Raw genomic sequence first — 26873 nt, 5'->3', positions numbered from 1 at the left:
TCAAGCATTGTTCTAAGCCCTGGGGTGAATGCTGGGTAATCAGGTCGGATGTCCTACTATATAAAGCAAAGGAGACCTAGTGCTGGGAAATCAGTATTTTCGGTGGGTAATTAGGGTGACAGTCTATACATGTACGTACTGTGAGGTCACTGGTAGGGCACATTGCATTTCCTGATTTTTCTGGGTCCAACTATGCAACCTTGAAATGACTTCGGTATAGAACAAAATGGTTTTCTGTTCTGAGAACTGATTTATGAAGCCATTGTGAGGGGCGAACCACCCCGCCCCAGCCCTAATTGGGGGACACTGATTGGGTCCTATTTTCCCTAGAAGAAATGCAGGAAGTGAGGTCAGGCTCAGAAACTACTTGTGCCAAAGCGGGGCTAGTTCGGTTCTAGGCCACTGGCAATACTGAAGGGTCAGCCAGAAAAAAAATATACATTCTCTCTGGTTTAGTTGTAGAGATACGAGGGAAGAGGAAACTCCGTTTGAAAACAGATAAAGGAATTTTGCTATACTTGAACTTTGTTTGAAACCTCAAGGCAGGATATCCTTCTGTTTGGAATCTTTAAACCCTAGTATGGGATTGTTGTTTTGATTTGAGTTGTGTTTAGAAGCTTGGGAGCCTAAGTACAAACAACTTGGATAAATCTCAACAACCCAAAATGGCTTCAGTACGAGCCTACTTTAGAGCATAGGGTTCTTCATCCTAGTGTAGACTGAGCATCAAATGAACAAATCAAACACTTTCCCCCTTGAACCACCATAGGAAGTCATCAGATTTGGGTGACTTATCAAATCTTCATAGCGGCATTGTTAGCAGAGTTCCAAACACAATGACAATTTTTAAAGAAAGGAATTAAAAGGAATTACATAGAGGCACCAAAAGTCAGTAGGAGCAATTAGTCTTTTGGGGGGTTTTAGGGTATTTGTTAAGTGCTTACTATGTGCCCAGCACTGTTCTAAGCACTGAGGAAGATACAAACTAATCAAGTTAGACACAGTCCCTGTCCCAGGTAGGGCTCACAGTCTTAATCCCCATTTAACAGATGAGGTAACTGAGGCACAGGGAGTTTAAGTGAATTGCTCAAAGTCACACAGCGGACAAGTGGAGGAGCGGGGATTAGAACCCAGGTTCTTTTGACTTTCATGCACTAGCCATTAGGTCACACTGCTTCTCTAGCTGTCCCCCTTTGCCCAGAATCAGTACCACCTACTTCGTACAACACACTGTACTAGCCAGTGGGGTGAATGATAAGAGAGAAATGAAAAGGACATGGCTTCAGCCCGCGAGGACCTTATAGCAAACATAAAATACTGTCGTTCAAAAATAGGACATGGATAAGAATAACAAACATATACATTACAGATATATAGGGAAATCCAGAGGTGAATGGTATGATTAGAACAATAGGTATGTTAGTCACAGGAAACTTCATTTCAAGTAGATTTATAGGAGGGCTCTGAAAGAGGGGAGAGATATGATTTGGCCATGTGGAGTGGAGAAGGCATTCCAGGTGGGGTTATTCTGGGCTTGAAGTTCAGTTCAGCTATGCTTGGGTCGTGGGAAAGTCAACTGCAGGAGCAGTGAGCAGGTCAGCTGCTGCATGAACTGGAGTGCAGTGGAGAAGCTGCCTGGCCTGGTGGACAGAGCACGGGCCTGGGAATCAGAAGGACCTGGGTTCTAATCCCAGCCCTGCCACTTCCCGCTGTGTGACCTTGGGCAAGTCGCTTTGCTTTTCTGTGCCTCATTTACCTCATCTGTAAAATGGGGATTAAGACTGTGAGTGCCATGTGGGACAGGGACTGTGTCCAACCTGATTATCCTGTAGGTACCCCAGTGCTTAGAACAGTATTTGGCACATAGTAAGCGCTTAACAAATGCTATTCTTCTTTTTAATAATAATATTAGAACAGGGCTTGGCACACAGTACGGGCTTATCAAATATCATCATCCTCATCCAGAGAATTCAGGCAGGTGTGAAGGAATCTTGAAACTAGTGATCTAGAAATTAAATCAGTGGCCATTTGGAGCCACTGCAGGCTTTTGAGGAGGAGAGAGACGTGCTAGATGCAGTTCCACCGTGGGGGCTGAGAATCTAAACTCTTGGCCAGTGTATATCTTGAAGATCCTGCTTCTTTGAACCTTGTTTAGAATTAACCACTACACATCTCAGTAGTTTTTTTTTAAACTGGGCTGTTTAAGCCATACGATATTATTACACCACAAAAGCCAAAGTCTCAGATTTCTCTTGGGGCTCTTCCAGAGTTCTGATCGTATCAGTCACTGAGTGAATTACAGCTGCTTCAAGAACTGTGGCTCAAGCACTAGGTTCCAAAGAAATTGACAGATAACTAGAATAATAACATTTTCCTTGACCAAACCCAGAAATCATTTTCCAGTTCTCTTCTATAAACATTAGAAGTGCTATAGTAATAGAAATAAATGATGATGTAAAGGGGTCCAACAAAAAGAAAATGTAATACTGATGTATAATTAGGTTTCTTAGGAAAATGAATTATTTCATAAGAGGCATTGTTGTAAAACAAAAAAATTCACGTCAAAAGCCAGGGAGAAAGTGAGAAGCAAACCAGGGCTAATGTCTGCTCTAAATGTATGCCACCTGCTGAATTATTTTCCAATTCTACCTGAAGTCCTTCGACATACGCCTTGAGACCGTAGTAGTTCTTAAGGAAACCAAACCTCAGAATGTTTCTATAGTCCCTTTTATTTTTCAGAATGAGGAAGATAGGTTTATTTGATGTAAACATGTTGATTGGCAGTAGAGGCTTGCAAATTCTTTCAATATTAAGTCATGTCTTTTGAACTGGGTGGGGCCCTAAGTTATTAAATCTTCTCTTCTTCTCGGGAGGCTAAGGATTGGATGCAGCTGAAAACTACATGTGAAATGAGTTGGGTGGTCTTAGGAAAATGTCTTGTAAACAGCATTGCTCATCTAAAAGTAGCACAAAACATTGCACATCTGTCTGCTTGTATTAAACAAACAGAATCTGGTGTCCATTAGTATTGTGCTTGAGGAACAAATTATTCCTTAATAAATGATTCTTTAATCGTGACAAAAAGGAAGTTTCAGCACACCGGGGGAAATGAGAGCCTTCAGTAATAAGGAAAGGAGGGGAAGAGGAAGGGAAAGGATGGAGGTAGGTCAGTTCGCTGCTTAAGTCAGCGGGCCGTGCTTTCTTCTTTCACATTCAATGAAACAATCAGTGGCATTTATCAAGCACTCACTGGGTGTAGACCTCTGTACTAAGCACTTGACATTGTGAAATAATGAAATGTTCGTAATGATAGCAGTGCTTTGCGCATAGTAAGTGCTCAATAAATATGATTGATTGATTGATCCCTCCTTTACCAACTTATTAGGAAGAAACTGGGCAATAGGACTTTAAAATCCTTTCAGGGTTGTTTTTGCTTCAACCCAATTATAATAAGCTGACTCTGGGCTTTCTTGACCCTCCTCTCTGACCCTGAAATTTCTTACTGAGGTGCCAAAGGAAAGGTTTTTGTGATTTGGACCCTGAGGATTTGTGTGAAGGCCTTTTATTTTGGATCAAAGAATGCTCTCCTGTCATAAATTGTGGGCAGGGTGAGACTGAACTCTCCAGCAAAGGCCAGGTTCTTCTCTCATGCTGTTTAACACTGTGGAATTGCACAAGTCCCAACTCATTCTTGTTTGCCAGTGAAAATATAGCACAATCCTGCGAAAGGCCAATTGGCATCATGTATTTCCTGGTTCCTGTGCATTTGCTATTCCTCATCAGAATACTCCAAGTCCCGTGGGAGATGATTTGTACCTGTGATTGATCAATCAATCGTATTTACTGAGCACTTACTATGTGCAGAGCACTGTAAGAAGTGCTTGGGAGAGTAAAGTGCAACAGAATTAGCAGACATATTCTCTGCCCCTATCGAGCTTCCGGTGTAGAGGGGGAGACAGACATTAATATGTCATCAAGCTATATCGTTAAGATGGCTGATGAAGCTGTCTGGACCTCGTAGAGGTAGTTGGAGAGGGAAGCCAAGAATTATAATATTAATCCCATCTCCTCCAAGAGGCCTTCCCTGACTAATCCCTCGTTTCTACTTCCCTACTTGGATTTGCTCCCCTTTATGCACCCCACCCTCAGCCCCCCATTGCTTATGAATATATCCATAATTTATTTATTTCACTTAATGTCTGTCTCCTCCTTTAAACTGTAAGTTCCTTGTGCAGAGGGAACATGTCTACCAACTCTAGGGAAGCAGCACGGCCAAGTGGAAAGAGCAGTGGGTTCTAATCCTGGCTCTGCCACTTGTCTGCTGTATGACCTTGGGCAAATCACTTCACTTCTCTGCGCTTCAGTTACCTCATCTGTAAAATGGGGATTAAGACTGTGAGGGCCATGTCCCTGATAGAAAGCGCCCGGCACATAGTAAGCACTTAACAAATACCATAAAAACAGCACTCATATTGTATGGCCCCAAGTGCTTACTGCAGTTCTCTGCACACAGTAAGCGCTCAATAAATGCAATTGATTCATTGGTATTTATTGAGCACTTCCTGCATGTAGAGCATTGAACTAAGCACTTGGGAGAGTACAATAAAAAAGAGTTGGTAGACATTCAAGGAAAGGCAAGGAAGCAGGCTTTCTCTGTGGCCTACTGGATAGAGCCCGGGTCTGGCAGTCAGAGGATCTAGGTTCTAATCCCAGCGCCACCACTTGTCTGCTGTGTGACCTTGGGCAAGTCACTTTACTTCTCTGTGCCTTGGTTCCCTCATCTGTAAAATGGAGATTAAGACTGTGATCCCCATGTGAGACAGGGACAATGTCCAAACCAATCCCCAGCGCTTAGTACAGTACCTGGCACATAGTAAGTGCTTAACAAATACCACAGTTATTATTATTATCAAGGCGCATATAACTTATTCGGGGAACTAGGGTTGATTTGCAAGTTATTATAATGCTTAAGAAAATTCCCACACTATTAGCGGTAGGGTTGATTTGCCTTAGTGAAAGTCAAGGATGGTGTTGAGGCCCTGTATATCATAATGGGTAGACAGAATGTGAAGTTCCAGTTCACTACAAAATAGGGTCACGTGACTAGACCTAACAGCGTACACCCTGCCTACTGTGCATTATGGGATCAGAGTATCAACCTATGCCACTGTTAGAGAGCCCAACTTTGTGTACATATCACTGGTTGGGGCAGAAGTAATGTGCTAGATTGTTTTCATTTGGTTCTTAGGTATTTATGAAACACTACATCAGCAACCTCACTGCTTCGAAACTAACGATACCCCAGATCTGGCCCTTCCACAATAACTATGCAGAAGACAATGCTATCTTCACTGCATTTATGAGAGTACCTTTTTTTTTTTGCTGGAGTATAAAAATTGTACAGCTGCTGCCCAGTGATAGAAAATTGAGGCTACTTACTCTGGGAGCTCAAATGATGCTACTCTACCCCAAAAAGGGTTTTGCTGGCTAGTTCAAGTGTTGACTTGATATTTCTAGAAACGTGAAAAGTTAAAAAAAAAAAAAAGCTCCCTTTTGAAAATGTGTGGACTTCTCTACACACTACCACGTATCCTCATGATCCATCTAATTCCTCCACTAAATGTCTTTCAGCTATGATTTTCTAGTTTACCAATGGATAGGATTAAATGGCTCATACCTTTTGCTCCTTTTCTCCACTCACCAACACGAGTTTCTCTCACACATCACCTTAACCTATCTGACCATGGGTTATTTTTCCACTATTACCCAAATAAATTGCTTACTCATTCCAATTACCTTTAGATTACCTATGGGAAAACAGTGGGGGTTTTTTGCAGTCGATTAGATCATGGTGGTTCAGAAAACTCTTATATCTCTTAACAACATAGGATAAGACTCCTAGAGATGAACAGCTCTTGGGTGACTACATTTTCCAGCCTATAAACATAAAGCCTATGCATATTTTGGTGGGGAATATAGGGCTAAAAGCAATATTCCTTGCCATATAAGTGAGATTTCTGATACCACTGCACTATTCACTATTTCTGGAGCATTAAACACTAAACAGCACATTTTTCTGATACCATCTGGCAAGAGTGTACATTAAGGACATTACTCATGTTCAAATATACCATTTATAGCAAGCAGTCAATTGTTTTAACAGTAACTGTGTTGATACAAAAGCATGTTCAATTTTACTAAAATCCTGTCCATGAACTGTTATCTAAAAGGAAAGTTGAACCAACCCTAATTGGTGTTGAAACGTGCCATGCAACATCAAACTGTGGTAAAACATAAGCAGTTTGAAAAATGTTACAGCAGTTATAGATTGAAAAAAGAAAGCTCCCCTGAACTTCTGGAAGAAATGGATCTAGGAGGCAAGCTTCCAAACTAAGAAACATATCTCACTGTGGGTTTGCACCCTAAGTTTGAACGACATGGTATTTGAATTTTCTAGAGATTTTCTGATAGCTCTGTTTACTCTTCCTTTCCTAATCTTGTCATCATCTGCAGAACATACCCTTCAGAGATATCTTGGAGGGGCTGCAGCTCCACCCCTACTGATAGGTTTGGAGCTGCCTGGGGTAAAAATAATAATTATGGTACTTAAGTGTTTACTATGTGCCAAGCACTGTTCTGAGCACTGGGATAGATTCGAGTTAATCAGATTGGACACAGTGCCCGTCCCACGTTGGGCTCATACTCTTAACCCCCATTTTTTAACAGATGAGGTAACTCAGCACAGTTATCCACTATGCCACACTGCTTCTCGAAACATAGAAACATTCAGAGTGGGAAGGGCCACAGTGCTGATCCTGCTATTTCTGCAGACTCCGAACCAAACAGGGCAGCGTGGCTCAGTGGAAAGAGCCTGGGCTTCGGAGTCAGAGGTCATGGGTTCGATTCCCAGCTCTGCTACTTGTCAGCTGTGTGACTGTGGGCAAGTCACTTAACTTCTCTGTGCCTCAATTACCTCATCTGTAAAATGGGGATTAACTGTGAGCCTCACGTGGGACAACCTGATTACCCTGTATCTACCCCAGTGCTTAGAACAGTGGTCGGCATGTAGTAAGTGCTTAACAAATACCAACATTATTATTATTATTATTACGTGGCACCGAGCGTACAGTGACATGTTGGGTGGATGGGCAGGGTGAAGAGCTACAGCTGCCAGGTCCCATCTGGACACCCAAATACTGCTCCTTCAGTAGCAGTACTCTCAAAAGTGCGTAGTAGAGTGCTCTGCACAGGATAAGTGTTCAATAAATACCATGGATTGATTGACTGGTTTTTAGCCTCTTTATGGGCACGGACTATATCTACCAATTCTGTTGTATTATATTCTCCCAAGTGCTTAATATAGTGCTCTGCACACAGACAGCACTCAATAAAAACCAGTGATTGAGTGGAGGAAAAGTGTGGCCTAGTGGAAAGAGCATAGGCCTGGAAGTCAGAGGACCTGAGTTCTAATCCCAGGCCCTCCAGTTGCCTGCTGTGTGACCTTGGGCAAGTTGCTTAGCTTCTCTGGGCCTCAGTTTCCTTATTTGTAAAATGGGGATTCAATGCCTGTTCTCCCCTCTTGGACTGTGAGCCCCCAAATGTGGGACAGGAACTGTATCCAACCTAATTAAATTGTATCTACCCAGCACTTAGAACAGTGCTTGACACACAGTAAACACTTCTCAAGTTCTACAATAATAATAATAAAAATCCTAAATTAAGTGCTTTACCACTCTGGCACTCACCTTCCTCCCTTCTCTGGAGCAAGTTTGCTCTCTCTCAGTTTCTCCCTCTCCCCTCCCCTCTTTCTCTCTCACTTTTCCCTCCCCTCCCCTTTTTCTCTCCTCTTATCCTCTCCTTACCTCTTCTGTTTACATTTTAGGATTGGCTCTTTGCACATCAGATATTGAAAGCTTTCATTTAATAAGGCTCTTCTGCATGAAAAGGTTATAGACCCCCAATCTAGATAATTATAATACTTGCGGTACTTGTTGAACTCTTACTACTAAGCACTAGAGAATATACAAATAAATCAGGTTGGACACAATTCCTGTCCCACTTGGGGCTCAGAGTCTAAGCAGGAGGAAGTAGGATTTAATCCCCATTTTACGGATGAGGAAACTGAGACACACAGAAGTGAAGTGCCTTGCCCAAAGTCACACATCAGATATGTGGCTGAGGTGGGATCAGAACCCGGGTCTTCTTACTCCCATGCCCTTGCTCTTTCCTCTAGGCCACACTGCTTCTAGATGATTACAAATTATGACGAAGAATAACCAGTGGATGATTATTAAATTAAGACGAGGTAAATTATAAAAATCAAGCCCAATTGGATGAATGTCATAGTAGTAGTAATAGAATTTTTAAGCACCTCCTGTTTGCAAAACACTGAGAATTAGGCCAGGTCCCTGTCCCTCAAGGGCCTCATAGTTTATGAACAAAATGCGAAGAGTAAGGAAGAATAATCCCGGTTAGCAACCAGGACTCAATCAATACACTTCAATAAACACGCTTGTCTATTCACCAATGACAATCAAATATTCCTATGTATTATTTGCAAACATAGCAAGAGGCAGAGAGTTTTGCGATACTCATTGAACAAATTTAAACAAACAACCAAGCTGTTAAGACAAAAACAGCTTATTCACACAGTGTCAGTGATCATTGGACAAGACTATTTAATAATTATGGTATCTGTTAAGTGCTTACTTTATGCCAGGCACTATACTAAGCCTGGAGTGGATACAAGCAAATAGGGTTAGACACAGTCCTTGTCCCGCATGGGGCTCATGTTCTTAATCCCCATTTTATAGATGAATTAACTGAGGCCCAGAGAAGTGAAGTGACTTTCCAGAGACACACAGCAGACAAGTGGCAGAGCTGGGATTAGAACCCATGACCTTCTGACTCCCAGGCCCGTGTTCTATCCACTATGCCAAGCTGCTTTTCCAGGATTTGGATTGAACTGATAAACTGGGCTAACATTTGTTGAGACCCATTAAAAATGAAGGAGGCAATACCTTAAAAAAGAACTATAAAACGGGACTTATTGATGTGAAGTTTCCTTCAAGATTTTCCAGTTTCTCCTTGGAGAGAGAGATAATTGGAAAAAAAAGCGGTGAATAATCAATCTATATTTCCTGAGTACTTACCCTATGCACAGCCCAGTCCTAAGTGCTTGGAGGACTTACAACAGAATAAGTAGAAACGAATAAAAAAGCTTATCAGTGAGTGAATGCTTACCTGCTAATTCAGAATTAACGGCACTAAAAATCGCTTTCTGAGACCAGAGTTACTTCACCAATTTGGAATAGGAAAAGAATAGTCAGCACATAAGCATTACAAACAATAGAAGGCATTGTAGACACCACCTATTTAAACTCAATCTCTTCTCTAGCTCCCTGAGTGTTAAATCTTGATGGCCAACCAAACCACGACCATTCCAATGGCACAGCCAACATACAATTTCGCTCGACAACAAAACAGTTATTTTTCTCTGTGGTGTGGTGGCCTTTGGAGCATCCAATTTCTGCTTCTGCCACGTCCTCCCCTTCATTGGGAAAGCGTTTAAATATTAGACAAATTTTTGTGAGAAGGCAGTATCCCAGAATTGAAGGCTCCTTCCCTGGATTTTCCTCTCTTTAGGACCCCAGTGCTTCTCCTTATTGAGCTCCTTTACCAGAATTCCCATAGTATCCACCCAAGCATCCCAACAATGCTAACAACTCCTTCACCCAGACACTAGTTACCAGTCGGTAAATGAATAGGAAGAAAAGGTCACAGTAATTGCCCCATGTAAAGAAGAAGATGGAAAACTATTTCCAATCCAGCTGGCTTACTTAGTCCATAGTTACAGAATACGTTGAGTGTAAATTAACTAAGGCCAACCATTTTGAACTTCTTATAAGATGGGTGATATAACACAGAAAGGAATAATATGATTCCAACTTCTCTAGAGGATAAAAATGGGGCAAAGTGTTATAAATCCATAGAAAATGAACATTGAGATCTCATCTGTTCGCTGGTCAGGGAAGGATTCTGCCTATTGTAGCTTTCAGTGTTCCAGCACCTTTTTTAAGATTTTAATCATTTTTTTTAAAACCCAAAGCTTCTGATATGTGAAAGATTGTTCCTAGTTTCATTTTTAGCCCCGGGAAGCCTGTGGTTACTCAGAATCTGGCTGAGAGAGTTAACAAGAAACATTCAGTTACCTCAGGAAAGGGTAATGATATTTCAATATTCTGAGTCACTAATAAACCAGTTGCTCATTACTAGTTTATTAACTAAGTTGAGCCTGGGCACTGATGGATATGGGGCAAGCAGACTGTTGGAACTGTTCTTTGGAATGAGCTATAAAATCCAAGGTCTAATTGCTCATAATTGTTCCCTAAATTCTTCCAGTGTGAGCGGGATTAAGTATTCCCTCCTCTTTCCGTCTGGGCTATTTGGAGCTGGTTAAATGGTGGAAGATTAAACAGCTACCCTGTTTCATTCCATCATGGGTAAAGTGATCCCTATAGAGCCCGTGAGAGCAAAAGGGCTTTGAGATGAAATGTACAGAATAAGAGTTTACTACTAAGAGCTGGTCATGGCTGCCCTTAGACCCATTCTTTCAGAGGATTCAGGCTGAATTGGCTACTACCACTGGCAAGCAGCTTCAAAGCTTTCATAAAACTGTCAGTTTTGAGGGAGTGAGGGCAAACTCGTGTTATGGGAAACTGTAATTTATCTATTGTGTAGCAATCTAATGAAACATTCCGAAACCACACTGTTTTCTAGCACTCTAAAGTCTATTCACTGAACTAGTCATTACAACAGGCTACCAGCTAGATGCCACACTTAACACATGTATTTCAGTTTGAAAAAATAAACAAGCAAAACCCCCTTTCAAAGATCAGAAACCTCCGTGCAAAACAGTAACATATGACAGAGACAAACCAAATGTTACTATCTTTCAAATGTATCACCACAAAGTAAAGTCCCTGATCCTGTTACAGAGTAGCAGGAAGTAGTCATTGGTGGATGAAGGGGAGATGGTTCATTTACTTATGGAATTTAACTGAGATTGATTCTGATTTCATATGTAACTGACCTGTTTATAAAAGGGCAGGTTGCCCACATTTAGGTCCATGTTCCACTGCTATGAGCTTATGCTATGGAAAGGGCAAAAAGCAAATTCTATCACAGTGGAGGGCTCTGAACCGGTTTTTCATCACACAGGGTGGGATACTGCTGTTCCTTACCGCGTTAGAGTAGTAACTGAGACTTTTAGCTTGTTGTTTGCAAGGAATGTGTCTACCAACTCTGTTATATTGTACTCTCCCAAGCACTTAGTTCAGTGCTCTGCAGAGAAAAAGTACTCAATAAAAACCAGTGATTGAGTTGAAGAAAAGTGTGGCCTAGCGGAAAGAGCACAGGTCTGGGAGTCAGAGGACCTGAGTTCTAATCCCAGTCCTCCAGTTGTCTGCTGTGTGACCTTCAGCAAGTCACATAGCTTCTCTGGCCCTCAGTTTCCTTATCTGCAAAATGGGGGTTCTGTGCCTGATTCCCCCTTAGACTGTGAGCTACCCCATGTTGGGACAGGGCCTGGGTCCAACCTAATTAACTTATATCTACCCCAGCACTTAGAACAGTTTTTGACATATAGGAAGCGCTTAACAACTTCCACAACAATGATAATAACCCTAAATCAAGTGCTTAATAAAGTCCACTGCACACAGTAGGTACTCAGTAATAACCATTAACTTGAACTCTGGTTCTATGAGGTGCTCAATGCTGCCAGCTTTCTTGCCTTTCTTAGGTGCAGACACCATGGGCTGGGGTGCCTCGCTAGGAGTAGCATCCGTGTCTCTGTGGAAGGACTGGCCCATAGGCTTTTATGGCGAGGAAAACAACAGAAAAGGAACAATCAATCAATGTTATTTAATGAGTGCTTACTGTGTACAGAACACCACACTGAGAGCTTTGGAGGGTACAGTATAATAGAGTTGCTAGCCATGATCCCTGCCTACAAGGAGCTTCCAATCTAAATGGGGACAGAGACATTGGTTCAGAGGCTTCAATCACCCAGACTTTTTTTTCAGTTTACCAAACCTGCACTGTGTCCATCCAACTCTCACAGGTCACAGCTTTCTCTTCTATCCCAGCCCACTTCCTTCTACTACTCCCCATATCACTTCAGTAAGAGGACCCCCGTCTTTACCTGGAGCAGATAAACACAAGTAAACTGCCATAAAAACAAACCAGAATGAAAATGTGGGGGCAGAGTCTTTCAAATCCATTGTAAACTTGCTCTCTGAGGCACTGGTGTAAGGGTACACAATTATTTCCATTTGGGGGATAGCATAAATCAGTAAAGAACTCTAAGCATAGACCTAGCCTGTTGCTCTGGCAAGACCACAGAAAATCAAAACCTCAATCATTTCTCCGAATCCTAACCTGCAACGCTGGAGGGAAATAGGTAGGGGGAAGAGGCAAAGTCAGAGAGATAGAACACTTGTGTTTGTGCGTCCATGTGATAATTACAAAAGTATCAAAGATAGGTAATACAAAAATAATCTCTTGGGTGGATATTATTTTCCATTCTTCCTCTGAACTGAATAAATTAGGGAAACATGCCTGTGTAACATTTTTCAGGCTAGTTAATTTAGATTTAAGTTGCTGACATTTTAATGTTTATTTTTAGAGCTTCAAAAAACAAATAATTAGAGTAAGTGTTGTTTACAAAGCCTCGGGATAGATATTTTATGTAAATTAAATTTGTTTAAAAGCTGAATTTAAACAGGAAGTCCTTTTTTCCTGTGCCTGTCTCTAGAAAGATATCTATTGGCAAGATGTCATTATGAAATGGTTGTAAGAATTATGGACTTGGTATTTGGTTAATTTGGTATGGAGGTTGCTTCTTCTTTAAGCACCTGAGGAATGTATGATTTACCCTGGAACTGTGATTCTGAAGCACATTTAATATCTGTAAGAGCACTGGATCCTAAGGGAATGCATAGCAATCAATCAACGATATTTATTGAGCACTTATTGAGTGCAGAGCACAGTACTAAGTGCTTAGGCAGAGTCATTGTGAAAAATCTTGGGAAAACTCCCTTGGTGCTGGATGGGAATGAGGGAGAAAGAGGGCGGTCAAATATGGCCCATGGGCTGGTTGGAAACTGGCTCCTCCGAGCTAGTTGGGGCACCCAGGCATGTGACGTAAGCTTCTTGTGGGCAAGGACTGAGCTGTTTATTGCTATATCGTACTCTCTCCCAAGCACCTAGTATAGTGATTTGCACAGTAAGTGCTCAATAAAAAGACTGACTGACTCGGAGAACAGCAGCACGTGGGGATGACTGGCTTTATCACGGCTGGCTCAGGGCCAGGCTAGAAGCCACCACGGGTAAAAACAGCTGCACTTCCCTCATTTAAACAACACCCTCCCTTTCCCAGGTCTCACCCTGAAGGCTCAGAGGACTCCGTGTGCAGCATTCCTCCCACCTCAAAGATATGAATGTGCCCTCCACCCAAAATAATTGCCTGCTCGCTGCAGAACAGATAATTGGAGGACACTCTACCTTGTCTGCTGAGGACAGTTTCTATCAGCCCAACACAGTAGCGAAGACTGTAGCACAGCATTTCACCCTCAATTGGGAATTACATCAGCAAATGAATGAATACTACTATAGTGTGAATACAGAATACATGCAAAATAGGCACATTAAAATTCAGAAACAGGGCTGTGGTAACTCACAAAAACTTATTTAAATCTTGAAATAATAACTGTGGCACTTGCTGAGCATTTACTATGTGCTAAGCACTCTATTGAATGCAGGGGTACAAACAAGAGGGCTCACAGTTTAAGAAAGACGTATAACAGGAATTTAATCCCTACTTTATAGACTAGAAAACTGTGGCCCAGAGAAATTATGTGGCCCTTGATCACACAGCAGGCCAGTGGCAGAGGCAGGATTAAAACCCAGGTCCTCTGACGCTCAGAGCCAAATCATATTGATTTCTGCCCTTCTCTGCACTTATAAGTGTGGGTGTCTATGCAGAATCAACTGAACAGTTCATTATTTACTCTGATTTATCTACTTGTAAATATTTTTTAAGTCTGTCTTGCCTGAGAGTGCAAGCTCTCGGTGGGCAAGGAATATATCATGTGCTTCTGTTATGATTTCCCAACTGCTTACTAGTACAGTGATTGTACATAGTGAGTGCTAAATAAAAACTAATAATAATAATGGTAATTGTTAAGCGCTTACTATGTGCCAGACACTCTACTAAGCACTGGGGGGAACGCAAGCAAATCAAGTTGGACACAGTCCCTGTCCCACATGGGGCTCACAGTCTTAATTCCCACTTTGCAGATCAGGTAACTGAGGCAGAGAATAATAATGGTGGTATTTGTTAAGCACTTACTATGTGCATAGCACTGTTCTAAACACTGGGGGGATACAAGGTGATCAGGTCGTCCCACGTGGGGCTCACATTTTTAATCCCCATTTTACAGATGAGGCAATTGAGGCCCAGAGAAGTGAACAGCGTGGCTCAGTGGAAAGAGCACGGGCTTTGAAGTCAGAGGTCATGAGTTCAAATCCCAACTCTGCCACTTGTCAGCTGTGTGACTGTGGGCAAGTCACTTAACTTCTCTGTGCCTCAGTTCCTCATCTGTAAAATGGGGATGAAGACTGTGAGCCCCACGTGGGACAACCTGATTTCCCTGTGTCTACCCCAGCGCTTAGAACAGTGCTTTGCACATAGTAAGCGCTTAACAAATACCAAATTAACATTAAGTGACTTGCCCAAGGTCACAGAGGAGATAACAGGCGGAGCTGGGATTAGAATCCATGACTTTCTGACTTCCAAATCTGTGCTATATCCATTAGACCATGCCATTTTACTACTATTACTACTTCTACGGCCTGGAAGTTAGAGGACCTGGGTTCTAATCCTGACTCCACCATGTATCCGCTGTGTGATACATGGCAAGTCATGTAACCTCTCTGTGCCTCAGTTTCCTGATCTGTACGCCTCGAGTGGTCAAAGAATTATCCATATGGAATGTAGCATCCAAACCCTATTTAAATCATCAGGTCCCAAGGAACTTTAGCCATTTGTTAGTATAGGTAATGACAGTTAGGACCCTCTCCCTCACGACCAACCAAACTGTATCTGGAAAGCTACTGCAGGCTTTAACAAGCTTTCAGAAGACACACCTCCTTTCTGCCAATCCCAGGGACCACCAGGATCCTCTGAAGCTCCGTTTTCTTTCCAAGCGGCACCCTGAGGGAATGATGAATGATGAACTTAAATGGTCACATGCAAAGCAGGATGGCAAAACAAACATTTTCAAGACAGTGTAGCCAGTCTCTATAATGGGGTAGACGAGTGAACTCAACAGGTAACTGAAAGCAGGCACATCAGTCTGGCATTTGGCAACTAAGAGAGGGACTGTGCTCCTTGAATGGAGGCTTCAGGAAGACTGGGCTACTAAGAAGAAGAGACGGAAACAGAAATACCTGCTGCAGTGGTCAATGGACCAATACAGCAGAAGCTTTTGTTTTTGTACACAATGTGGAATGGGTTGGAAATTGCCCACAAATCTTTACAGCCACTCCCACTCCATGGATAGAAACTCATTATCAGTGTTGTCATCTTTGAATACAAAAGATAAATACATGTCTACATAGCAAATAACAGATAAAAATAACTTTAAGACAAGCCCTATATATACGTTATTATATAGCGTATAGGTATAGGTGTGTGTGTATATATATATATATGGTATAGGTATAATATATAACATATATAATCCTGACCTAAGAAAATTCAGTCTCTTAGGTAAACAAAATCTGAAATCAAAAAAGATTTGGTCAATAATAATAACTGTGGTATTTGTTTAGCACTTACTATTTACTAAGTGCTGGGGTAGATAAGAGCTAATCAAGCTGGACACAGCTCTTACCATATTGGGGCTCACAGTAAGGGGAAGGTAAAATTGGAATTTAATCCCCATTTAACAGAGGAGGAAATTAAAGCCCAGGGAAGTTAAGTGACTTGCCCAAAGTCATACCACAGGCAAGTGACAGAGCCAGAATTAGAGCCCAGGTTTTCTGACTCTTGGCCTCGTGCTCTTTCCTCCCGGCCACAGTGAGTTCAGGGTTGTTTTTTTTAAAAAAATAAACTGCCTTTAAATTTGCAGAATGTTCACAGGGCTTTCTATTCACCTGCCTTGCTGTATTTTTGACTTGCATGACATACACCAATATTAGTGAGAAATTTCTCTTCAAGTTTAATTCACTAGTGTGCTGCCAATAGTATCACTGTATCACCACTGATAAGGAAGGAATTGGGGGGGGGGGAGAGAGGAAAGATCAATTTGATTGAAGCTCAACTGCAAGAGATGAAGACTATTCTTCAAAATTTAATTACATGAATGAAAAAAAGGATGATCAGGATTATCAGACAGCAAGGTCACTAGCAGCACAGCTCTGAGCTTTGAACCATGGGATTTTCACGGAGCTGTATTTATAAAGTAGAATGGCCTGATTTTTTTTTTTTTTAACCAACCACAAAGCTTCTGCCTTAGGGCTCTGTAAGACAGATTTCCAGTCTTTACCTGGGATACACATGAGAAGCCACATGAGAAGCAACGTGGCTCAGTGGAAAGAGCCTGGGCTTTGGAGTCAGAGCTCATGAGTTCGAATCCCAGCTCTGCCACCTGTCAGCTGTGTGACTGTGGGCAAGTCACTTAACTTCTCTGTGCCTCAGTTACCTCATCTGTAAAATGAGGATGAAGACTGTGAGCCCCCCGTGGGACAACCTGATTCCCCTGTGTCTACCCCAGCGCTTAGAACAGTGCTCTGCACATAGTAAGCGCTTAACAAATACCAACATTATTATTATTACATTAGTGCATGCCCTAATTTGGGTTATGTAATATACAAGCACATGCCCATGCACACATGCTTGGCTAGGCCCTCACAGAGAAATGTTTATTCACAGACATGCTAATGGCCACACATACAACCTTATACACATCTCAAAAACTCACATACTCCCAAATCAATGATCACACAGTGATAACACAGGAGAAGCATGGCTTAGTGGAAATAGCCCAGGCTTGGGAATCAGAGGTCATGGGCTCTAATCCCTGCTCCACTACTTATCAGCTGTGTGACCTTGGGTACATGGCTTCACTTCTCTATGCCTCAGTTATCTCATGTGTAAAATGGAAATTGTGATCCCCACATGGGACAGGGCCTGTGTCCACCCCAATTTGCTTGTATCCTACCCAGGTCTTAGTACAGTGCCTCATACACAGTAAGTGCTTAATAAATTCCATAATTAAATTAAATCACCAGAGACTCACCTCGTCCTGCTTTTTTGAGCCTGGAGCAGGGGACTGGAGTCTATGCCCTCTTCCCTTCTGCTTCCTCAGTATCTTGGAAAGAGGCTGGGAAAACTGGGAAGAGGAAGCCAGACTTGGGGAATGGGGAAAGGTAGATGAAGCATCACTCTGGAGCCTTGCTTTGCCCCCTCCTCCACTGAGCTCAAAGGGGAGCCCCTCACCCCCAACCCTAGCTAAAAAACCTTAAAAAGCAAAGAAAATAATTATCATAATAATTTTCTGAATACAAAACAAGAATAAAAATATTAAGTAGAAGTAATCTAATTTCTAACGTGAATAGGCAACAATGTCATAAAAGGAAATTCCATTCTAGAACTATTGTGACAAATTCCATGACCTTTGCCCTCATAGTTTATGCAGTACAGTGAAACTCCTTTATAGTGTTTTCCATGGACCAAGTGTTTTGAACATTAGATGTGGGAAAATTTTACATAAGGCTACATTGCTTTCTGGGCCTTTGTCCAAGACTTTAAAAATGAAAGCTGAATGGGGCCATTTATAATGAAGTTTCACTAAATACCATTAAAACCATACCATGGAGATATATCTTTATTAATGCCAGTAAATGCTCTACTTAATAGAAGCAGGAAAATAAAACAACTACATAATCAATTCCCATAATATACTCCTCTAGTTATTTTTCCATCTTTGAAGCAATATCCATTAATAGACAAAGTGGAAATCATTATTCCAATAGAAAGCACCAACTTAATCTTTTCTGAATGACAGAAAGATGTACCTTTCTATCAAAAACTGAGAGATTGCCAGATCACTTTGGCACTCAATTCAGAATGTTCCACAAATCTCCTGCCTGCCCACCCTTTGCTCCCAAATCTCTCCTCATTGAAAATGTGGGAGCTGGGACTGCTAAAGTCCTAAGAGTCCCATACAGGAACAGCTAGGATACCAATAACCAGCCCTGACCCTGTGACCCTCAGAAGCTCAAAATGTTTCCTGCTCTAAACCTTCGCTGGAGCGGCCCTTCAGCAGGTAGGCAGAACCTGGCACTCAAAAACAGGCCTGATTATAGCTGGAACAGGTCACTGTGATTTGGCAACATTGGGTACTTGTTAAGTTCTTACTGTGTTTCAAGCACTGTCCTAAGCACGGGAATAGATTCAAGCTAATCAGGTTACACACAATCCTTGTCCCACATGGGGGTCACACACTCAATCCTCCTATTACAGAGGAGATAAATGAGGTCCAGAGAATTGAAGTGACTTGCCCAAGGTCACACAGCAGATATGTGGTGGAGCTGGGATTAGAACCCAGGTCCTTCTGACTCCTAGGCCCACAGTGACTCCTAGGCCCACTAGCTGCTTCTGCCTCTGACTGCACATGTATTGAGTGGATGATCCCAATTTCATGCCTGGAACAAAGGAGTTAATTTTGGAAAATTTTGGAGGTAGCACAGCCTAGGGAAAGAGCTCGGGCCTGCTGTGTGATCTTGGATGAGTCACTTTATTTCTCTGGGCTTAATCTGCAATATGGGGATTAAGACTGTGAGTCCAAAATGGGTCCTGGACTGTGTCTAACCTGATTAGCTTGTACCTACCCCAGCACTTACTACAGTGCCCGGCACACAGTAAGGGCTTAACAAAAAGCATAAAAAAATAAATAAATTCAGGCCATATGCAAACCTCCACAATTTACCAAGTTCCTGCTTTTTATCCATTTCTCCTTAGGTGTTGGTTAAAACACCTGAAAATTACCTGACTGCTCTTGAGAGCATACGTCACATGTTGACCTGGAATCTATCATCTCTGACGCTCATAAAACAATCCCTTTTAAAAGTAGTGTGAAGCAGCGTGGCCTAGAGGAAAGAGTTTGGGCCTGGGACACAGAGGCCTTGGATTCTAACTTTGATTCTGCCACTGTCCTGTTGTGTGACCTTGAGCAAGTCACTTCACTTCTCTGTGCCTCAGTAACCTCATCTGCAAATGGGGATTAAAACACCTGTTCTCTTCCGCCCTTAGGCAGCGAGCCCCGTTTGGGACAGGGACTGTGTATGATCCACTTATACTGTACCTACTACAGTGCTTGGCATATAGTAAGTGCTTAACAAATACAATTGTTATTATTATTATCATCAGAAAAGGTGGGAGAACAGGGTGCTCAGATTCAGCTTAGAACCTGACCCCGGTTTCTGTCTCTGTTTTGGCTCATAAATACTCTAGCTATCCCTGTGTCTCCCAGAAAATAAATACACATCTCCATGGCCCTAAAAGAGGAAACCAAAATATGAACAATGACAGCCCAAGTACTCCATGTCTTCAGCTGGAGAATCCTCATTGTTCTGAGGTAAGTGTGAGAAATACTGATTCTGGAGACCTCTTTTGGGCCACTGGACTTCTAGAAATGGCCTCCTTATGCTACAGAAGAAGAAAGCGTTCCTGTGGATGGAATCCTGGGAGACAACTCTGGAAGAGAACAGCTGGGGGGCTGTGTGACCTGGGGAAAGTCACGTAACTTCTCTGTCCTTCAGTTTTGTTCATACCACATAATTTTTTTTCTACTTCTCTTTGAAAGAATTAACAAACAGTTCTGAACAACTATGATAGAATTTACTATCCCACTCATAAAGATAACAATAACCAACAGGACATACTTTCTGAATAATGTCTGGGTGGACGGGTAGGTTGAAATCAGGGGAGTTGCCGATAATCCAACCTTATTCTCTGCTAATAACAACAATTATTATTACTACTTAACCAATAACTAGTTCAAGTCAACTTCTCTAGTGTGGCCAGAGTTTGGCTATGAGCCTCCAAACAGGGAAAGGTGATTTTTCGGTGGTAGTATAAAGGATATTAACATTTAAATAGGGATTAGAATTTATGTAAAGAAGAGCTCAAGTAGCCCACAGAGTATTCTGTGTTCAAGATGCATCATTATTTCTCAGTTGGATTCAGCTCTTAATGTGGCAGATTTTCATAATTATTACTGTTTGAATTCAGTAGCTGGTGGGATTTTATTTTGACTTTTAGAGACAGTATTGATTTATGTGAAGATCTAGTGCATTAATTCTGTACTAGTGAAATGGTGATGTGATCTACAAATCTGAATCAAAGTCCAAACTAACACTGCACTATGTAGCCCTTGAGGGAAGCTCTTTATACTCTCAAATGCTATATTCCAATTAGTCAAACCCTATCGTTGTAACCATGCTAACAAGGAATTTTATTAAAACTGTAAATCAACATCATTTTAAGCCACAGTCCCTAGTAATAGAATTTAAAAAAAAAAAATCCACTCAATTGGGAAAGTGAATATTTCTAGTGGAAAAACAGTCCGTTTGGGTTTTTGTTGAAGTAAAAATAGAAAGTCATAATGCGCTTCTAGATCCAAAATCATTTCCCATGCATATGCTACGTCCTTTATACCATGTGAACCAATGAGAACTCAGCCAGCAAAGTTAATCTTCAGGATATTTAATGCTCAGGAGAAGGACACAAATAAGACAATCAAGCTCAAACACTTCTTAACAGTAATGACTTCTTAGGTAGCGACGGGGTTCTGTTCTGCCTTCAGCACTCTTAGGGCGAGGCAGTACTTGAGCATTACACATGCTATGATCTGCTTTAAGTAGAAGGGATTAACAGAAGTCAGCAAAACTTGCCATTGAATACAACCAGAAAACCAGGGCCCTCAGGCTTGTCTAGCTGACATACCCCTTTTCAGGTCTTCCTTGCAAAACAATCCCTCTCCCAGGAGGTTGACAGAGGCAGGTGGTCTTGTTCACTGTGCTACCACATCAATCCAAACAGCTGCTTCCACCTCAGTTATTAATAGTGCAAAAATATTCCCTTTTCAAAGCAGTCTCTTATTTGGATCACAGAAACACATCCTCTTTCTCCCAAAAATAAAAAATAAAAATCTGCAAACCGAATCAGAGCTTCTTCACACATAAAACAACTTCTTGGACTTGCCTGACTTCTCTTTACATCATTCCCCATGGTCCCTCCACGGTTTCCCTCCCAATAAAATGCTAATAATACCAATAATAATAATAACAAATGTGAAAGAATGTACTAAGCACTGGGGAAGATAATCAGGTTGGACTCCGTTCCTGTCCAAATAGGGCTAACAGTCTAAGTAGGAGAAGGAGTGTGGCCTGGGAGTCAGAAGAACTGGGTTCTAATCCCAGCTCCACCTGAGACTGCTCTGTGACGTTGGGCAAATTCTGGAGGACCAGTGAAAGAGCAGGCCCAAGTGGGAGCCCCTCCCAACATTCCTAGAGCTTCCCTGTGTCAGTTGTCTCCCCCTTGGGAAGAGGAAGGATGCTAATTGGTCGTAAAGATTGTCATTTCTGAAAAGTCAATCAACATCCTTGCTGCAATAATACAGTCAATTCTGAAGGGTTGGTGAAGCAGCATGGCTTAGTGGAAAGCGAGCGGGCTTGGGAGTCAGAGGACGTGGGTTCTAATCCCGGCTCCCCCACTTGTCTGCTGTGTGACCTTGGGCAAGCCACTTAACTTCTCTGTGCCTCAGTTACCTCATCTGTAAAACGGGGGATGTGAGCCCCACGAGGGACAACCTGATTACCTTGTATCTACCCCAGTGCTGTTCTAAATTGGGGAAGCAGCGTGGCTCAGTGGAAAGAGCCTGGGCTTCGGAGTCGGAGGTCATGGGTTCGACTCCCGGCTCTGCCACTAGTCAGCTGTGTGACTGTGGGCAAGTCACTTAACTTCTCTGTCTCTCAGTTACCTCATCTGTAAAATGGGGATTAACTGTGAGCCTCACGTGGGACGACCTGATTACCCTGTATCTACCCCAGCGCTTAGAACAGTGCTCTGCACATAGTAAGCGCTTAACAAATACCAACATTATTATTACTAAGTGCTTGTATCTATCCCACTGTTCTAAGTGCCTGGCACATAGTAAGCGCTAAACAAATACCATAATTATTATCATTTTTATTTCATAAGCAGACTTTGTGAGTAGTCCCTAAATCTCTTCACTCGGGTATTTGAGTTTGCCATAAGGACTATGAAACAGATTTAAATTGGGAGTTTCATAAGGGTGAATTTGTGTCAGTCGGTAAATTCTGGGATCTAACAAAATCATTCAGGAGTTTAAAGATAATGGAAATGAAATATACATTACGCACTTCTACTGGAAAGGAGAGAATAAAGAATGTAATAACCCATTTGCTCAATCATACTGCATTCCAAATAATATAGTTAACATGCCTTTTCAAATTCCTCTGCTGTTCTGGCAAAGCCCAAAAATGTCAACTAAAGTGCAAACTCTCTTTTCAGAGTAAGAGTGGGTAGACTGTTAACATGAGAAACTTCAAAATGTTCCTAAATTAAACTTTCTAAATGTTTAATTACATGCATTTCAGACTGTTAAATTAAGTCTACCATAATGCAAAACAGCGCAGGGACAATTGTAATAAATAGATTTATTGCTTGAAGGTACAATTTGCCATGTGGGTATTTAGAAAAACCTTAAACACTTAGCACTTCCTCCATTCTTTCCTAACAACTATTGGGAGGCTTTAGGGTCAGTAGATGAGGAGGTGGCTAAGAACTCTAAACTAAAAGAGTTCCACAGAAAATTAAATGCTATAGTGGGCTTTTCCTGGTGACTAAAACGTAGCAACCGGAACCCGGAGCCCCCAGGTCAATCAATCAATGGTATTTATTGTGTTCTTAGTGTGTGCAGAACATTATACTAAGAGCTTGGGAGAGTACAAAAAAGTTCAGTCCTTCAAGGTGTTTACAATCTTTTTTGGAGCTTGCCAAGTTGTCACTGCTCTTTGTGGAGTTGCTACTTTGGTAGATGCAGTTTCACCAAAAATACACCACCTTTATATTACAGAAGGAAAAAAAGAGAGGCACACAGAGAACGCATGGGCTAGCTGTCCTTGAGGTGCACAGAGAGAGTCCTGATCAGAATACTTTATCAGAGGGTGGAGGTGGGGCCGCCGAGATCAACGCTTGTCTGGCAACCCCTTCCACATCAGTGACAGTGACCCTTGCGGCACTGTTGCATCATTTCCCACAGGGCCTGATGCTGTTTACGTTCCCCCCCTTAGTGTCACGATCCTCTTGGAACCTCCAAGCCCGTGTTCCTCTTTCTGAATTCTGCACTCCAGACTGACCCATCTTCTGCTTGAGAAGCAGCGTGGCTCAGTGGAAAGAGCGTGGGCTAGGGAGTCAGAGGTCACGGGTTCTAATCCCGGCTCCACCGCTAGTCAGCTGTGTGACCTTGGGCAAGTCACTTAACCTCTCTGTGCCTCAGTTACCTCATCTGTCAAATGGGGATTAAAACTGTGAGCCCCACGTGGGACAACCTGATCATCTTGTATCCCCCAGCGCTTAGAACAGTGCTTTGCACATAGTAAGCACTTAACAAATACCACAATTAATTTTATTTATTCTGCTACTGTCATCGCCTGACCACCGTTGTTCCACATCGGGGTTTCACTTTATGGTGCCTCAAAGCATTTCTTCCCTAGCATCATCAGTGGCATTTCTTGAGCGCTTACTATGTGCCGAGCATCGTCCTAAGCACTTGGGAGAGGACGATACGATGGAGAGGGCGGACGCGTTCCTCAGCCGTGACGAGTTTACAGTCTGGTTACCCCATTTCAGCTCACAGTGTAGCACTGCTTGAGTACCCTTCTGCCATTTCCTGTCCTCTTCTGCCCCACCCAGGGAAAATGGGGTGTGGCAAGTATCGCTCAGCTCTGTACCCTGGCACCACATTGGTTGCGATCCCATCTCATCGCTCGATATTGCCCGAGGTGGTTTTGGTGACCTGCAGTGATCGCTCAATGTGGTGCTGGGGTAACTGTCCCAACCCCGCTATGTGACTATGGGCACTTCTCTGGGCCTCAGTTTCTTCATCTGTAAAATGGGGATTCAATACCTGTTCTCCTTCCTACTTAGATTTTGAGACCCCATATGGGGCATGGACTGTGTCTGACATGAGTATCTTGTATCTATCCCAACTCTTAGTACATAGTACAGAGCATGTAATAAGTACTTAATAAATACCACAATTATTATTATTGTTCGCTGGGTGACCTTGAACAAAATCACTTGACTTCTCTGGCCCCTCAATTTCTTCAACTATAAAATGAGGATTAAATAGCTGTTTCTCTCTTTTCCTTAGACTGTGAGCCCTGGGTGGGACAGGGACTGATTAGCGCGTACCTACCCCTACACTTATCACAATGCTTGGCGCATAGTAAGCATTTAACAAAGACTACTATCATCATTCCCCTTCTCAGGATCGCTCCTGGAGAGTTTCCAATACTCTTCCAGTCTCGGCTACAGGAGGGAGAGTCAAGCAGAGGCCTATCCATTCCATGTCTAGCCTGAGCAGTGGCTAGTGAGTGGAAGACAATCTGCTACAAGCCAAAACTCACCCATGTTGGGCAGCAGCGGCACGGGAGAGAGTCGAGGGTGGAGACTCTAGTTTACTGTGCAGAAGAAGGCAGTGGTAAACCGCTTCCAAATTTTTTACCAAGAAAACTCTACGGGTACACTACATCTTTCCCAGAACGATTGCAGATGGAGAGTGGGGCTTTCTGGGAAAGATGAGTCCATGGAGTCGCTACAGGACAGAAATGACTCATCAGCATAAGACAAGACAAGACTATTATTATTGCTGACATTCATCCAGTAACATGCCCCTTTGACACAGCGTGGCACAGTGTCAAAAGAAATTTGTTAGTTCCCTGACTAGAAAGTAACCTCTTTGAGGTCAGGGATCATGTCTACCAACTCTCATGAATTATACACTCCCAAGCACTTCAGGCAGAACTCTGCAAACAGTAAGCACTCAATAAATGCCACTGGTTGATTGATCGATTGACCGTATGCAGTATTGGAACTCTACAGCATGGGTTTTCCTCAGTATTGGGTTTTCCAAGCACATACTCAGAAACGGATCTTTGATCTTGTAAATAGTTTTCAAAAATCATTACAGTCTGCAAAAATGTCATTCAACTCACCAAATTTGCAGGGGCTTTGTCTCTAGTATTGTCACCTCCATCCTTAGTCAGCCCATGCTCCCAAAACCTCGCCACACATCCTTAGGTTAAAAGAACATCTGCCTACAGCATTTGAGTTCACAAGTTCCACAACAAACACAGATTCACATTAAACCCAAACAAAAAAGAACAGAAAGAAAAGGCAGAGTTGACACACTGTCTGGATGTCATTAAATTCACTGCCTGATTTCCTCTGGGTCCTGGGCACATGAACATGTGCTTATTTCTCGCCTACACATTTAAATCACGTATAAATATCATCATCTTAGCACAATAAACTAACGAGGTTTTCTTGGACTTTCTTGGGTGTTCTGAAACTAAACCAAAGAATTAAAAGAAAATATTTTCCCAGGATTCTCCTCATCCACTCTATTTGGGCATTTCTTCCCCAGCTGAAAGCACCGGCATATTTCTCTCCCAAAGTACCTTCTTGTGTTGCCAGAGAAGAAGTATTTTAGTAGTCCATATGGAGCAGATATGTAAATTTTATATTGACATCAACCACAATTAAACACTTTGGTGCTTAGTTTTTATAATCTGGGGCTACATTAAGGTGATAAAAACTGTACAAATAATCACTAAATGAAGAAAAAGACTTTGTTGCCTGCAGACCTTTAAATAAGATAACATGGAAAATTAGAAGTCATTTAGGCCTAATTAATAAAACATGGGCTGTGCATAGAGTTCCTAGGTTTCATGGGAATCGCATGTGTATAAAAGATAATTGAAACCCTGAGGCATCCAAATCACTCTTTCTATTATACTTTTACCACTGATATGTCTCAACTCAGCTGCCTATAATTTTGCAATCCCTTTAACATCGCTACCAACGTTCCAGGTTTTTACTGCTCCTTTCAACATGTTTCCCACAAAGTGGATTAAACTTTATGGTTCAATAAAAATATCTGAAAAAGATGCACAAAAATTGCAAGTTCAAATGACAAAAAATAAGATATTAATAAAAAATTGATAATTTTTAAGATATAAAAGGAACTGAGAGCAAACTATGTCCTACCCTTGAATTGCATTAGATTAACGCATTTCCAGGCTCCCAGTAATTCCGGCTGACGACTGATGATTGACGACTGACGCAGAATCATAAACCCTCCAAATAAACAGACCATTAGTGAGACTACATCTTGGTTTTTCTTTTTGCTATACTAGTGATTTGGATAATCCAAATTTCCTCATCCTCCCTGCAAAACTTGCAACAGTGGCACAGATGCTTAAAGAACACAAAGAAAAAGAGAAAACAAAAAATCTCAACACACTCGGGAGCAGTAATAATAATAATGACGGTATTTGTTAAGCGCTTACTATGTGCCAAGCACTGTTCTAAGCGCTGTACATACAGACACAGAAGATAATGGTTTCTATATTTCAATATTACTGTCATATTTGCTTTAATCAGATTGTGTTCCCGTCACAGCAAACAACTGAATAATTTCAAAGCATTATGTAGA

General features: G+C 42.0%; 1 protein-coding gene and 1 non-coding gene across 2 annotated transcripts in view; one reads left to right on the top strand and one right to left on the bottom strand.

Moving 5' to 3' along the window:
• PRTFDC1 (phosphoribosyl transferase domain containing 1) overlaps positions 1-26873 on the bottom strand; it is a 101417-nt gene that overhangs the window by 57923 nt on the left and 16621 nt on the right. The window lies entirely within an intron of this gene.
• Positions 24636-24773, top strand: LOC114816304. The gene has a single exon (XR_003764067.1). It is a non-coding gene; the product is annotated as a small nucleolar RNA SNORA7 (small nucleolar RNA).

Source organism: Ornithorhynchus anatinus, chromosome 13 (genome assembly GCF_004115215.2).
Source record: "Ornithorhynchus anatinus isolate Pmale09 chromosome 13, mOrnAna1.pri.v4, whole genome shotgun sequence".
Classification (NCBI taxonomy): Eukaryota; Metazoa; Chordata; class Mammalia; order Monotremata; family Ornithorhynchidae; genus Ornithorhynchus; species Ornithorhynchus anatinus.
This window is presented reverse-complemented; position numbering and strand designations above follow the sequence as displayed.